Raw genomic sequence first — 15,145 nt, 5'->3', positions numbered from 1 at the left:
GCTTCACTTGTGGCACAGTGGTTAAGAATCCGCCTGCCAATGCAGGGGACACGGGTTCGAGCCCTGGTCCAGGAAGATCCCACATGCCACGGAACAACTAAGCCCGTGTGCCACAACTACTGAAGCCTGTGTGCCTAAAGCGTGTGCTCCACAAGAAGCCACCACAACAAGAAGCCCGTGCGCCACAATGAAGAGTAGCCCCTGCTCGCTGCAACTAGAGAAAACCCGTGCACAGCAGCAAAGACCCAATGCAGCCAAAAATAAATAAATAAAATAAATAAATTTATAAAAAGAAAACAAAAAGACTTCTCCCCAAAGAGTTTTCCCATTTCTGTGATCTTATTAATAGTTTTACCTACTTGGGATGCTCAGTATCCTACTTCCCCTCTATAGGTAACCCAGCCTCTTTGTAAAAACCTTTGTAAAACACTCCTTGACTACACCAAGCCTGAAGGGATCTCCCCCATTTCTGAATTCCTATATAAATTTTCTATAATTTTAAGGGAAATTAATGTTTCTATCAGACCATTGTTTCTAGGGTCCTTCCCTTCTCCCTGTTCCCCTCCATCCCGTCTGAGAATAGAGAATGGATGTAGGCCAGAAGCCAATTGTGTTATATACAAATATCTGTTATTGTGTTTTATACAAATATCTGTTATTGTGGGATACATTACATAGGAGTTCACTGTAGTTTATTTTATTTGCCATATAATCTATCTTTCTATTTATAAATTGTGATTCTAACTAAAAAGCATGATTCTAAATATATATGTGTGTATGTATGTATGTGTACATATATACATATACATAACCTTTCCATAATTACTTAATCTTTTAAAGCAAGATATTCTAATATTAATGTGACTCAGTTAAACTTCAGGCTTTCTTCACTGTCAATATAAACATTTTAAGGGATATCACACAGCTTTGGGCAGATGAGATCCTAGTGAGGTAGTTCTGTATAAATGCATCTGAGCATATTCTTAGATACTTAGTTTAAAAAAACGAACAAAAAACCCAACTAGGGTTTCCCTGGTGGCGCAGTGGTTGAGAGTCTGCCTGCTGATGCCGGGGACACAGGATCGCGTCCCGGTCCAGGAAGATCCCACATGCCCCGGAGCGGCTAGGCCCGTGAGCCATGGCCGCTGAGCCTGCGCGTCCGGAGCCTGTGGTCCGCAACGGGAGAGGTCACGGCAGTGCGAGGCCCGCGTACCGCAAAAAACCCCCCAAAAACCCAAAGCTAAACAAACTTGGTGAGCATTGCATTATTTGTTTAGTGGCAATCTGTTCCAAAGAAGTTGTCCATATACAGTTTGTGTGTTGTTGTTGTTTTTTAATTTATTTATTTATGGCTGCTTTGGGTCGTCGTTGCTGAGCAAGGGCTTTCTATAGTTGCAGATAGCCAGGGCTACACTTCATTGCAGTGTGCGGGCTTCTCATTGTGGTGGCTTCTCTTGTTGCGGAGCACAGGCTCTAGGCGTGTGGGCTTCAGTACTTGTGGCACGTAGGCTCAGTAGTTGTGGCTCATGGGCTCTAGAGCGCATGCTCAGTAGTTGTGCCACACAGCCTTAGTTGCTCCACAGCATGTGGGATCTTCCAGGACCAGGGATCAAACCCGTGTGCCCTGCATTGGCAGGCGGATTCTTAACCACTGTGCCACCAGGGAAGCCCCATATACAGTTTTCAATACAGAATCTTGCTTAGTTTTCATGTCAGCCAATTAGATGATGATTAAAAACAACCACCACCTGATATTGGTAACTAATGCTAGATGCAAATTTATTCAAATTTAAATTAAAATGGCTCCATAGTCCATTATCTAATACTCCTATCTGATTGATTTTGCCTTTGTAACAGTAGCAACCAAAGGGCAGGCACACAGCATCCTGCAGAGAATAGTCCTAGACTACAACAAACTAACAGGTAGTAGGCTATTTGGCAGCTAGTTATTCCCAAACTCTTTGCAGAAAATGTATCATTATCTTTATCCACATTTATTAGTTTCCAGCCAACTGCAAACACAATGGAATATTCAATCAAAGATGGAAGAAGGAGAAAGAGCATATAAGAATCTTATTGCTGTGTTGCTCTCAACTCTGAAGATACAGCAACCTATATTTTACTATTGCTGAATAGACTCTGAATAAGCTTCTTCATAAATTCCTTTTTTCCCAACTTTATTGAGGTATAATTGATAAAACTGTAATATATTTAGTGTACAATGTGATGATTTTATATACGAATACATTGTGTGAAGGGATTCCCATATCAAGTTGATTAACACATACTAGAAAGGCAACAGAAAAGACCAATGAAACTAAAAGCTGGGTTTTTGAAAATATAAATAAAATTGACAAATCTTTAACTAGACTAAGAAAAAAGAGAGAGAAGGTTCATATAAATATCAGAAATTAAAAAGGAGAAATTACAACTGATAACAGAGAAATACAAAGGATCATAAGAAACTACAGTGGACAATTATACACCAACAAACTGAATAATCTAGAAGAAATAAATTAAAATATAGAAATATACAACCTACCAAGTCTGAATCATGAAGAAATAAAAAATGTGAACATAAATACTTATATTTATTTAATCTTTAATCTACTTTATACTTATTTAATCATCATTACGACCTAGCTCCTGGGCTTTACTAAGTCAAAACAGCCTGCATCACCTTGTTGTCTCTAACATCAGGTAAACTTCTAGGAAGCTTAGAAGCCAAAATTGGGAAAGAAGCATGTCACCTTATCACCTATTACCTATTTCTTTATGTAGTAGAGTTACTAAATTGTATGTCCCACATTGTTCCCAATCTGAACACACTAACTTCCTGTGAGCAGGCTAAAAAACCTTTCCCATGTGTGAAATGACGGAAAACAGTGGGTCCCAAACTTTTTGCAGACCCCCACATCCAGAGGCAAACTTAAGAAGAAACCGTGAATTGTGACAGGAAATGATATTAGTAAAAGCAATTCCTTGGGAAGGGAGAGGCACCATACGTGAAAGGCAAGGGCAAGGTGGGGTAGAATTAAGAAAAAAAAAAAAAAAAAAAAGAAACCATGAAGATTAAGCTTTAGGGCCCCTTTCTTGCACAGGCCCTCAGGCCCAATATCTACTTTTCTTTTTTTTACAAAATGTTTCCCTTAAAGTGGGCCCACTGAATTATGTAAGCTCCAGGTCCCAGAGACTCTGAATCATATTACAGAAACTGAGCTTTTATAGTATATGTTACTTGAGAAAATATATTATTCAAAAATCTACTTGAAATTTGGTAATACTAATAAATTTATATTTTACTAATCAAAGCCATCTAATACATTATGTGTTATATAAATTTTGTTAGCACTAAATAGATCTAAATTGTACTCTTTGGTGTATATTTGAATTTTTCATTCTTGGGCTGACTGTAATAATTCTACTAGGGATACGCACACAGTTGACAGAGTAGAAATGGCAGGGCTAAATTTAAAAGATCATGGCTCAAGACTGCCAGTATTAGAGGTACAGCTCTAGAAAATGAAGACCTCTAGAAAAAAACATTTCTCTATATTAATGAAATACACAGAATGATTACTTCACAACAAGTATACACAATGCATCATAATGTGCTGCCATTTTTCTCAGGGCAAAGTATTAAACCAGGCTATAGATGTAGCCGCCCTAATTATCTACTACTATATTCCTCACCAACGAAGTCAGCTTCTCTTAGCCTCTGTGTCTGATAAAACCCTAAGTAGTCATTCAAATGTTTGCGAAATGAAACTGGCTTAACTGTAAAGAGAAATGAGGCCTGGAAGGACACGGGGCCACAGGAAGAGCCTGTCACCCTAAGAGACAGTGGGGTAAAGGAGGTTCAGAGATCTATAGCTTATTAGCATTGGAGACTTCTTTATGAATGGGATATGAGTGTAACTGAGACCAATACTGACTAGAAAGGATTTATTCCTGCAGAACCTGAAGGTCCTTTGATGAAACCAGGAGTAAGGTGCAGGTATCTTAGAAAGGGATAGCTCCCTTAAGGGAATTAATTTCATAATCATTAAATGAAGTTCAATGAGGTCTCTAAGTAATACTACTAATTCTATTCGTAGAGACTTCCATGACATTCATGCAAATGATAGTATCAAAGTATCTCCACCAAGACATTTATTAACCACAAAGAGAAAGATAGTAACTTTACTGTAGAGAAACGAGGCAGAAAACCCCTTAACCAAGTGATCAAGTCAAACATCACGAGCAATAATACATATTGACATCATGAATCCCATGGTAATAATGCACTGAGAACACATTTCTTGACATTCTTGCCTAAACCATATAATCTCAGTTCAACCAAGAGGGAAAAAAAGAAAATCAGACAAATCCAAATTGAGGAATATTTGACAAAATAATTGACTAATACCTTCCAAAAATGTCAAAGTTATAAAAGACAAAGAAAGACTGAGAAACGTTTGCAGAACCTAGGAGACTAAGGAGGAAAAAAGCCTAAAATGCAATGTGAGATCCTAGATAGGATCCTCAATAAAGAACAATGGTGGGGGCTTCCCTGGTGGCGCAGTGGTTGGGAGTCCGCCTGCCGATGCAGGTGACGCGGGTTCGTGTCCCGGTCCGGGAGGATCCCACGTGCTGCGGAGCGGCTGGGCCCGTGAGCCACGGCCGCTGGGCCTGCGCGTCCGGAGCCTGTGCTCCGGAGACACCTAATATTCTAATAATATGAAAGCTGTTTAATAATTGGTAACTACTTCCTATTTAGAAACAGGGGGCCAGATGTGGATTTCTATTTCCTTTCATTCTATTTTCATTGCTGCTGCTGCTAAGGTCCAGATCATCTCCCCTGTGGACTACTGGACCACATTCTGACTCTTTGACAGTTCTCCATTCCTATATATGTGACTACCAGAGGACTCCTAAAATACCATGACACTCCCCTTTTCAATGGCTTCCAGAGATGGGTATTCTTTTAGCTAGAGAAAAATGGTATTTTTATAATTCACAAGGGGAGAAATTAATAGATGGGAGTTTTCACAAGTTTCTCTCCCATAATTTTTTCTTGTCCACTTATTCCACTGCTTACAGGGCAAAAACATGAACAAAGAATAAACTTAAAAAAAGAAAAAAAGCAGGGACAAACAGTTTTGGGGGAGCAGGAACCCACTGTGTCCCCCTTTGCCTGGCAAAGCAATAAAGCTATTCTTTTCTACAAAAAAAAAAAAAAAAAAAGAAAACAACCCCAAAGCAGTCAACAGGACCTATTTTGACAGGTTTTTTTTCTTATTGACTCATGTTCATGACTATGCTTTCTTTTTTTAAAAATTTATTTATGGGCTTCCCTGGTGGCGCAGTGGTTGGGAGTCCGCCTGCCGATGCAGGGGGCACGGGTTCGTGCCCCGGTCCAGGAGGATCCCGCGTGCCGCGGAGCGGCTGGGCCCGTGGGCCATGGCCGCTGGGCCTGTGCGTCCGGAGCCTGCGCTCCGCAATGGGAGAGGCCACAGCAGTGAGAGGCCCAAGTACCACAAAAAAAAAAAAAAAAAAAAAATTTATTTATTTATTTTTGGCTGTGTTGGATCTTTGTTGGTGCGTGCCTAGTTGGGGCGAGCAGGGGCTACTCTTCATTGTGGTGCTCAGGCTTCTCATTGCAGTGGCTTCCCTTGTTGCGGAGCACGGGCTCTAGGCGCACGGACTTCAGTAGTTGTGGCATGTGAGCTCAGTAGTTGTAACGCACGAGCTTAAGTTTCTCCACAGGATGTGGGATCTTCCCGGACCAGGGCTCAAACCCATGTCTCCTGCGTTGGCAGGCAGATTCTTAACCATTGAGCCACGAGGGAAGTCCGTGATTGTGCTTTTTTTATTGCATATTTTTATATTTGCATAGTCTGCTAGTAAAATTAACTACTAATTTATAAGATTGAATTAAATATGTCTGGCACCTACACAAAGTTTGAGAATCATTAGACCTTACCACCATTTTCCAGCTACATCCTCTACTCACTCATTTATTCATCAGACATTTTACTGAGCACCTATTAAGTGCCCCTCACTCATCCTCCACTCCAAGATAAGCATTCCCATCCTCCCCCATATTACAGTTATTTGTGTACATGGAGTACCTCACATATTCCTTAAGGGTATCTTTTTATTCCACACAGAAGTTGAATATAATAGGCACTGAATCTCTGAAAGTTTAATTTAAAGAGAAAACTTCTCGTTTGAAGGGATAAGTACCTAGAACAGCCAATTCCAACATTTTGATAAACTCTGACTCTCCTTAAATAAGAGTTCTCCAAATCTCCATATCTAGCTTGAGATATCACAGATGGTTTTTTCTAATGAAGACTGTATCAACTCAATCAATATTTGCTCTGATTCAAGCTTAAAAATAAAAAGAGATAACATCTATAACCATAAAAAAGGCCACGTTATTTGTTGATTTATGGGCTGGTTATCATAAACTCCCCAATGAATAGTTACTCAACTCAAACAATTTCCTGAGGGTTGGACTTTGGCAGCTTCAAATTATTACATCATGTACAACAAGAAAACCTGTATGCTGATAAAGGACAGAAAGCCTTATATTTTTTCTTTTTTTAAGAGCTTAGAAAACTGTCATTTACAATAAATATGTCCAAAAGCTGCTGGAAAAAAAAAAGAAAAAAAACCAAGAAGACATGTTTCACTTTGCTATTAAGTGATAAATGTAATGACTAAGAAATGACATTTGGGGACTTCCCTGGTGGTCCAGTGAGTAAGACTCTGTGCTCCCAATGCATGGGGGGTCCAGTTTGATCCCTGGTGGCGGAACTAGATCCCGGATGCAAGCCACAACTAAGAAGTCCACATGCCACAACTAAGAGCTCACATGCCACAATCAAGAGTCTACATGTCATAATTAAGAAGTCCAGGGCTTCCCTGGTGGCGCAGTGGTTGAGAGTCCACCTGCCGATGCAGGGGACACGGGATCGTGCCCCAGTCCGGGAAGATCCCACATGCAGCGGAGCGGCTGGGCCCGTGAGCCATGGCCGCTGAGCCTGCGTGTCCAAAGCCTGTGCTCTGCAACGGGAGAGGCCACAGCAGTGAGAGGCCCTCGTACCGCAAAAAAAAAAAAAAAAAAAAAAAAAAAAAAAGTGAAGCCTTTGCAGGGCCAACCACATTATGCAACCTCAGGAAACACCATGATCCAGTAGATCCAGTAGAGATCCAGGAGGCACCATTCCCAGGGAACACAATGTGAATTATAAAACTTAGGGACCGGGCTTCCCTGGTGGCACAGTGGTTAAAAATCCTACTGCCAATGCAGGGGAAACGGGTTCGAGCCCTGGTCTGCGAAGATCCCACAGGCCGTGGAGCAACTAAGCCCATGTGCCACAACTACTGAGCCTGTGCACTAGAGCCCATGAGCTACAACCACTGAGCCTGTGAGCCACAACTACTGAAGTCCACGGGCCTAGAGCCCGCGCTCTGCAACAAGAGAAGCCACCACAATAAGAAACCCGCGCACCACAAGGAACAGTAGCCCCCGCACACAACTAGAGAAAGCCTGCGCCCAGCAACAAAGACACAACATAGCCAAAAATAAATATATTAAATAAATAAATTTTTTAAATAAATAAACAAAAATAAAACTTAGAGACCTAGAATTCACATGGTAGAACAGGTTTGGACCCTACCACCTAACAACTGTGTTATCTTGACCAACTTATTGAATCAATTATTGAAGTCTCAGGTACCTCATCAATAAAATGGAATTTTAAAAGATATATATGTCTCTCATACGACTCTTACGAAAGTTAAATGAAATAGTGTGTGTGTATACATACATATATGTGTATATATATTTTATATATATATATAAAATTAGCCCAGTATCTAGTAAATGAGGCATAAATGTTTTGATGATAATTATGAAAAAGCAGGATAAAATGAATCTAAATTCCAATCCTGCTCCATCACTTTCAGGTCATTTACTACATGTAATAAATGTGATTTATTGAGAGTACTGCAACAAAATTATAACACTTAGGACCAGGTACAAAATAGGAGCTCCATAAATAGTAGCTATGATTATGATAACTGCATCCCTTGCACACATCCTCTCTCTTTCCTTCTCCCTCTCTCTCTTACACACACACACACACACACCACATACACACACACTTACTGTAAAAATTCAATGAGATTAAACTATAATTGATAGCACAAACCAAAAGCCATATCAAAATGAGGGAAAATGTATTCTAAAAATACTGCATTTTCAATACAATTCACCTCGACTACTGTGGTAACTTCCAAACTATTCTCCCCCTTCTAATCCTATCTATAAAATGGTGCCAAAAGCAATCTCTGATCAATTACCATTTAGCTCAAGAAAACTTCAGTGACAAAATACACTTAAAACACAAAAAAATGAGTTGTTCTATGTATACACCCAGCATTTTGCTCAATAAGGAATATGTATATTTATTGAAGAAAACCTGCATAGAAGTGGACCTTTGCAGTTCCAGTCCCTGTTGTTCAAGGGTCATCTGTATTACCCTTCCCCCAGCCCCATCTTCCCAGTATTTCCTAATACTAATAATCCATTCCACTCAGCAAACCTGTTTGAAGAAGCCATCCTGCTGACAACTTATAGTAATAAAGACTAATGATAGTCACACCCTATTAGGAAGGAGTAGTCATTTATATTTAATTCATTTCCCAAAAGATTTTTAAAATACTGTCCCCTACCAATTGGGATTTAATCTCTTCCTCCCAGGAACATTTTGTTAATCAGTTCTTAATCAACACACAAGTACTTTATTAGAATAGAAAGCAGAAAGTTACATTGCCTTACACTTGTTAAATAAAAGAATACTTGTTAAATAAAAGAATGTTCAATACTTGTTAAATAAAACAATAAATGAAGAACTAAGTTTTTTGAAATACATTTTTCAATTTAGAGATAACTCAGTTATAAGTATAACCAGTCATCTCTTTATTTCTTCCCTGAATCTACTGCCTAAATCATATCATACCTAAATCATACCTTCTCTTTCCCAAAGGTCTATGGAAGAAAAATACTCTACCTAATAGCCAGTAGGACAAACACAACATTCTTCCTCAACATACTGCTAGTAGGGCTTCCCTGGTGGTGCAGTGGTTGAGAATCTGCCTGCCAATGCAGGGGACACAGGTTTGAGTCTTGGTCTGGGAAGATCCCACATGCCGCGGAGCAACTGGGCCCGTGAGCCACAACTACTGAGCCTGTGCGTCTGGAGCCTGTGCTCCGCCACAGGAGAGGCTGTGACAGTGGGAGGCCCACGCACCCCGATTAAGAATGGCCCCAGCTCGCCGCAACTAGAGAAAGCCCTCGCACAGAAACGAAGACCCAACACAGCCAAAAATTAAATAAATAAACTTATTTTAAAAAAAACAAACAAACAAAAAACATACTGCTAGTAGCACCAAACTAGTAACTGTGGTAGATAAAGGGACAAAAGTCCATAGTGAATACATTAGGCCCCAGGATAGCAAAATGATAACTATGAGTTCCATAAAGTTGCCTTATATTATCCTCTAGTTCAGTAACTTAGAACTAGAGAGTTTTTTCCTAATTTTTTAAACCCTAAGATTTTTCTTAACTTAAATGCTCGATTGCAATCAGGCAGTATTTATTAATCATTATAAACATACCACTTAAAAAAAAGTTTACAATTTAAAAAACTAAAAAATTTTTTTAAAAAATAAACATACCACTACCCGAATTATTTCAGCACAAACAATAATGAAAGCATGATGGCTCTATCAAAAGCCACTGACGGCACTGGCTTGACTCATTTCTGCTAGGAGAACACTGGCACTGAATGGCACAAGCAACTCCAGTGTGAGAGACCAAGCACATGACTGGGAAGGTGACAGAGGATACAAAGGAAAGAAAGGCATATATCAAGAACCTCTCCTCTCTGGGGGCAGAAGTGGAGGGATGGGCAGGGATCCACTGAAATCTACTCTAAAAGCCTTCCAATACAAAAACATGCTGCCAGACTCCTGGTTTTGAGCCAGTTCGAATCCCACCTCTACTTCTGACAACTGAGAGACCTTAAGCAAAGTACTTACCCCCCAGCTCTTTCAGTTGTAAAATTATAATAACAGTAGCCACCACTTAGTGAACACCAACTCTATGCTAGGCACCAGACACATTGTACGTCCTTTAATTCTCACAATTAATCTACCAAGTAGGGATTATTTCCCTCATTTTCCAGAAAAGAAAAACCCATGTTCTACCTATGCATGACTGTTTCCCAAAGGGATAATACTACCTATCTGACAAGGTCATACTGGGAATTAGAAGTAAATGCAAAGCACTTAGCATAGAAACTAGCACTTGCCACATGGTAGTAGAGTTCAGGAATTCATTATTATACAAGTGTACCCATCACTTGAATAAGTGATTCAATTGAACTGCAATGAAATACCACAAACAAGTTTTCCCTCACATCATCCACCATAAAAATGACTTAATTAGCATACTTCTGAAGAACCCAAGGCTTACAACTTTATAACTGCTTGAAATACCAGAATATCATCCATTCAGTGTCAACACATACACACACACACACACACACACACACACACAGAGACACACACACACACTGTTTCTTACTTGAGGATCAAAACGTATAATCCAAGGAAATAGAAAGCCCATTATGAAAGTGATATTTGACTTAAGCTGAACACCAAATATTAAATATTTTACTTTCAAAAGGTTTATAGATCTCACATCTCAAGAGAGAAGGTGCTAATGAACAAATCTAACTTCCCAAAAGTAATTCCCAGAACCATCTGTTATCCTCAAGTACTCAGCAAACCATTTCCCAGAATTGACAATATATTGCCAAAATCTTAGTGAATTTTGCCAACATTTGCTGAGAAGAAAAAAGAATTATTCCAATTCCGGAAATAAATGCTACTTTCCAGCTTAGCCACAAAATAAGACCTCTTCATTATTTCTTTTATCAGTATGTTAATACTGAAAATACGTATAAAGAAATCACAAATAACCTTCTATCTGAAGGAAATTTAAAATACTAAACCCACAACCCTTGCCTTTAATTTTATGAGCTCAAGAAAATTATGAGAATGGGTTTTTAAACCAATAATAAAAATCAACTTTCCACAGCCTTAATAATTGAATAAGAGGAGGTAAGAACAGAAACAACAGTCAGCATTAAAGAAGCCTTCTGAAAGTTAAGAAGTTAACCTCACTTTCAAGGTTTAAACTTTGCCCGTTAAAAGCAACACTTCACAAAGACTGACCAGTTCCCTACATCCCGCCACACACCCAGTTTTACCATAAGCACGTACTTACCAGAGAGCACACTCAAACCTCCAGCAAAAGGCCACCAGCAATCACAAGGGCATCTGTGGGACCAGTGATACAGGAACGGGGAGGGGAAAGGGAAGAGCTAGAGTTCTGGGGAGGGAAGGGTATGGAGGGAGGAGACAACTGAAGCTAGCAACAATGGGAAACTGTGAATTTAAACCACAAAGGCTTCCCGCAGAACAGAGTAACAGGGAAAGGGCAATTCTTTTTACCACCTACCAGGAACTCAGCACTGACAATTCATGATAAAGCTAAAAACATGGAACTTCCAAGGAAACACAAAGTAAACTTAAGAAACTAACCAAAAGTAACTTGAAAGGACATATCACAAACTTCATAGAGGCTTAAGAAAAACATTTAGGAGTCTGTTTCCTCCCAGAGCATTCCTGATGACAGAGGTCAGCAGTATAACAATAAGGTTTGTGGAGTGGCAGCTGCTTTCAAATGGAGGGCCAGCACTAAATAAGTCCTTTGCACTAAGTCAAAAGGAGCACTTGAAGACGCCTTCATAGTGCTTTTGAGAAAACCAAAACAATGTCGTTGTTTGAATCCTTAATTCATAATTCCAAGACTGTCTAGACTTAAATTGAATTAAATCATTTTAAGAGGCAAAACTCTTCCAACTATCTTAAACAAGACACACTCTCAAAGAAAATTACTGTGTAAACTGAGAGGTTGGATTCAGGAATCAATTTTTAAAAGCTTGGACTCTCAAAGATTCCCAACCTGAAAGGCGAGGACAGTGAAAAATCTCCCCCCTTCTCTCAGGGAAGGGGCCAAATTATATCACCAAGAACAAACAGCAGGCAGAGTCCTACCCCCAAACATGTGATCATTCCACCCAGAACTCACATTTGCAGGCAGGGCACAAAGGCCCCAGAGGACCAACCCACACCCTTCCATGTACTACTCCCTGTTATAAAACAGCTTTATTGAAAGGAGTTGTTTTATAAGCATACTGATGAAAAGCTCATCAGCAGAATCCTTGCCGAATAGGAAGTTCTGTTATATGTCTATAGGTTGAGAGAAAATGTATGGGTTGATTTTTTTTTAAGATTTAATTAAGATTTATTGGCAAAATTAAACAAAAGCAGGCACTACCCAAAACTAATTAAGCTCTTACATTTTAACAATATACTAGTCTAAAGTAGTCCTTTCACACCAAGGGAAGTGCCCAAATTAAAAAAAAAAAAAAAAAGCAAGCAAGAAAAAAAGAAACAATTGCTTTTCTTTTGCTAGCCATTAGCATTCTAATTCAGGTCTCCTAGTGCTTCGTGGGGGGTTGGAGATGTTAGTGTCATTTCAAAATGTGAAACACAGGATTTCTACCATCAGTGCTAAATACAAAAAAAGAGTGTACAAATATCAAGGTCAAGCTCTCCAATCAAGTCCTTAAGAGATGGTTATATATTCCTTGTGGAACTAATCAAATAAAACTAAGAATACTGGGGCAGAGTTACAGAGCTTCAACCCTGGTTACAAAGCAACTAGATAACATGACTTCTCATCTCAGCCAGGCAAGGGAGGTGATCCACAAGGAAATCTCACCCTAATGAACTGTAATCTCTATTGTAGCCCTTCAGAAAATACTTCATGCAAAACTCTCCTACATACTCACATTCTGCCTTGTGTAAGTTATTTTTGGACATTTCTTATTTCCTTTTCAAAACTGCATCGGAGATTCTGTCTCATATAAAGAGAACCCTGTGTCAACCACTAGGCATCTCAACCCAAAATAAATTGAGTAACTACAGCTTTGTGCTAGATGAGTGCCAGATTGCTTGTAGGAGTGTTTTTGTGGGCATGATTGCTAGGTCAAGATGTTGCAAGGGGGACCACTTCCAGGGCTCCAGAGTGGGCTCTTGTCTAACACTCTGAAATTAATCCTAGGAGACACACATACTGACAAAAGCAAAAGACTTACTGGGAAGGGGTGCCCAAGCAGACAGCAACAGGGTAAGGGAACCTAGGAGAACTCCTCTGCCCTGTGGTTCACAGTCTCAGGTTTTCTAGTAAGGGGATCAGTTTCCAGGTGGCCAATCATCTTGCTTGGCCCATATTCTGTCTGACTCAGGGTCCTTCCTGGTGGCACAGGCATGTCTCAGCTAAAATGGATTTCATCGTGAAGGTTTATGGGAGGTTGCCAGGACACATTGTCTCCTCCCTCCTCCTTCTGGCCCCTCCCAAATTTTTCCAGGTTAGTTTTATAAGACATACTATGGGCTGGAGTGTCCTCCCTCCTTTCAGCTCCTCCCAAATTCTCCCCGTTAGTTTTCCACGGCAGAACCATGTTCTTCTTCAGGACCTCCTATTGTGAGACAATGCAGGCAAGCAGTTATCATCCTGCCTAGCCAAGATGGGTAGTTTCAGTCAAGGGTTCCCAAACAAAGAGGGAGACTAACATATATGGGTTTAGATGTCATTTTTAAATGTTCAGGGATCCTGAAGTTGGATGCCACTGGTTACAACAGTGAAGCTGAGCAGGAGCCTGCAGAGCCTTCCCAGGTACAAAAGCCACTCCATGTCTCAGTTTCTTGGTTGTAGACAAAAGGCTTTAGTCTCCTAGGCCTTCCCTGAGTTCCAAAGAGCAGCCTCATGCAATCAATGACTAGATTAGTCACAGGACTCCAGGTTCCTCCTGAAGGGATACTGATAACAATCTGATGCATATCTTCGAGCTGTTCTGCAGAAACTAAGACCCCTGCCCTCCCATGTAGAGAATGGTGACTACATCTAACCACAAGCACTAGACCCCAGACTATCTGGAACCAGAAGATAGATGACTGAGATTCCAGGAACATTACCCTGTTACTTCACCATCAACCAATCAGAAGAATGTCCATGAGTGGATGAGGCACCCTGCAACCCTCACCCATAATGTTGCCTTTAAAAAACCCTTCCCTGAGGGTGGGAGAGAGGGTGATGCAAGAGGGAAGAGATATGGGAACATATGTATATGTATAACTGATTCAGTTTGTTGTAAAGGAAAAACTAACACACTATTGTAAAACAATTATACTCCAATAAAGATGTTTAAAAAAATAAATAAATAAATAAAAATAAAAAAAAAATAAAAAAACCCTTCCCTGGGACTTCCCTGGTGGTCCAGCAAGTTAAGACTTCGCCTTCCAATGCAGGGGGTGTGGGTTCGATCCCTGGTGAGGGAGCTAAGATCCCACATGCCTCATAGCCAAAAAACTAAAATATAAAATAGAAGCAATCTTGTAACAAATTCAATAAAGACTTTAAAAATGGTCCACATCAAAAAAACTTTAGATAAATAAAGCTTCCCTGAAAGTCACTGGGGAGTTCAGGTCTTTTGAGCACAAGCTGACTGTTCTCTTTGCTTGGCACCCTGCAGTAAATGCTGTGCTTTGCTTCACCACAACCTGGTATCACCAGATTGGCTTTCCTGGGCTCCAAGCATGTGAACTCAAGTTCGGTTCAATAACAACAGTACTTTGTAAAACTGTGCTTCAAGGGGCTTCCCTGGTGGCACAGTGGTTGAGAGTCCACCTGCCAATGCAGGGGACACAGGTTCGTACCCTGGACTGGGAGGATCCCATATGCCGCGGAGCGGCCGGGCCTGTGAGCCATGGCTGCTGAGCCTGCCCATCCAGAGCCTGTGCTCCACAATGGGAGAGGCCACAACAGTGAGAGGCCCGCGTACCACAAAAAAAAAAAAAAAAAAAAAAAAGAATATACTGGAAAGTCCATGGAAAACAATAAAAACTATATAGCTAATTTGTACCTAGTTTATATTCTGAGATTTATTTAGTGTTA

The 15,145-nt window shown here is 40.2% G+C and overlaps 1 protein-coding gene across 18 annotated transcripts in view; it reads right to left on the bottom strand.

Annotated features, from left to right (window-relative positions):
- USP54 (ubiquitin specific peptidase 54) overlaps positions 1-15,145 on the bottom strand; it is a 151,433-nt gene that overhangs the window by 82,004 nt on the left and 54,284 nt on the right. For 10 of the 18 annotated variants that reach the window (XR_010838929.1, XR_010838930.1, XR_010838934.1 and 7 more), the window contains exon 1: positions 11,348-11,543. The exons of 4 other annotated variants lie outside the window; for them this stretch is intronic. The gene's annotated coding sequence lies outside the window, so the exon portion shown is untranslated. Of the gene's footprint in view, positions 1-11,347; positions 11,633-15,145 lie in introns of those variants that run through there. 4 more of the 18 variants (XM_059054190.2, XM_067025388.1, XR_010838933.1 and 1 more) reach the window with 3 other exon arrangements.

This window comes from Kogia breviceps, chromosome 2, assembly GCF_026419965.1.
Source record: "Kogia breviceps isolate mKogBre1 chromosome 2, mKogBre1 haplotype 1, whole genome shotgun sequence".
In the NCBI taxonomy this organism is placed as follows: domain Eukaryota; kingdom Metazoa; phylum Chordata; class Mammalia; order Artiodactyla; family Physeteridae; genus Kogia; species Kogia breviceps.
The sequence above is the reverse complement of the archived record's forward strand: the minus strand, read 5'-3'. Positions and strand labels throughout refer to the sequence as shown.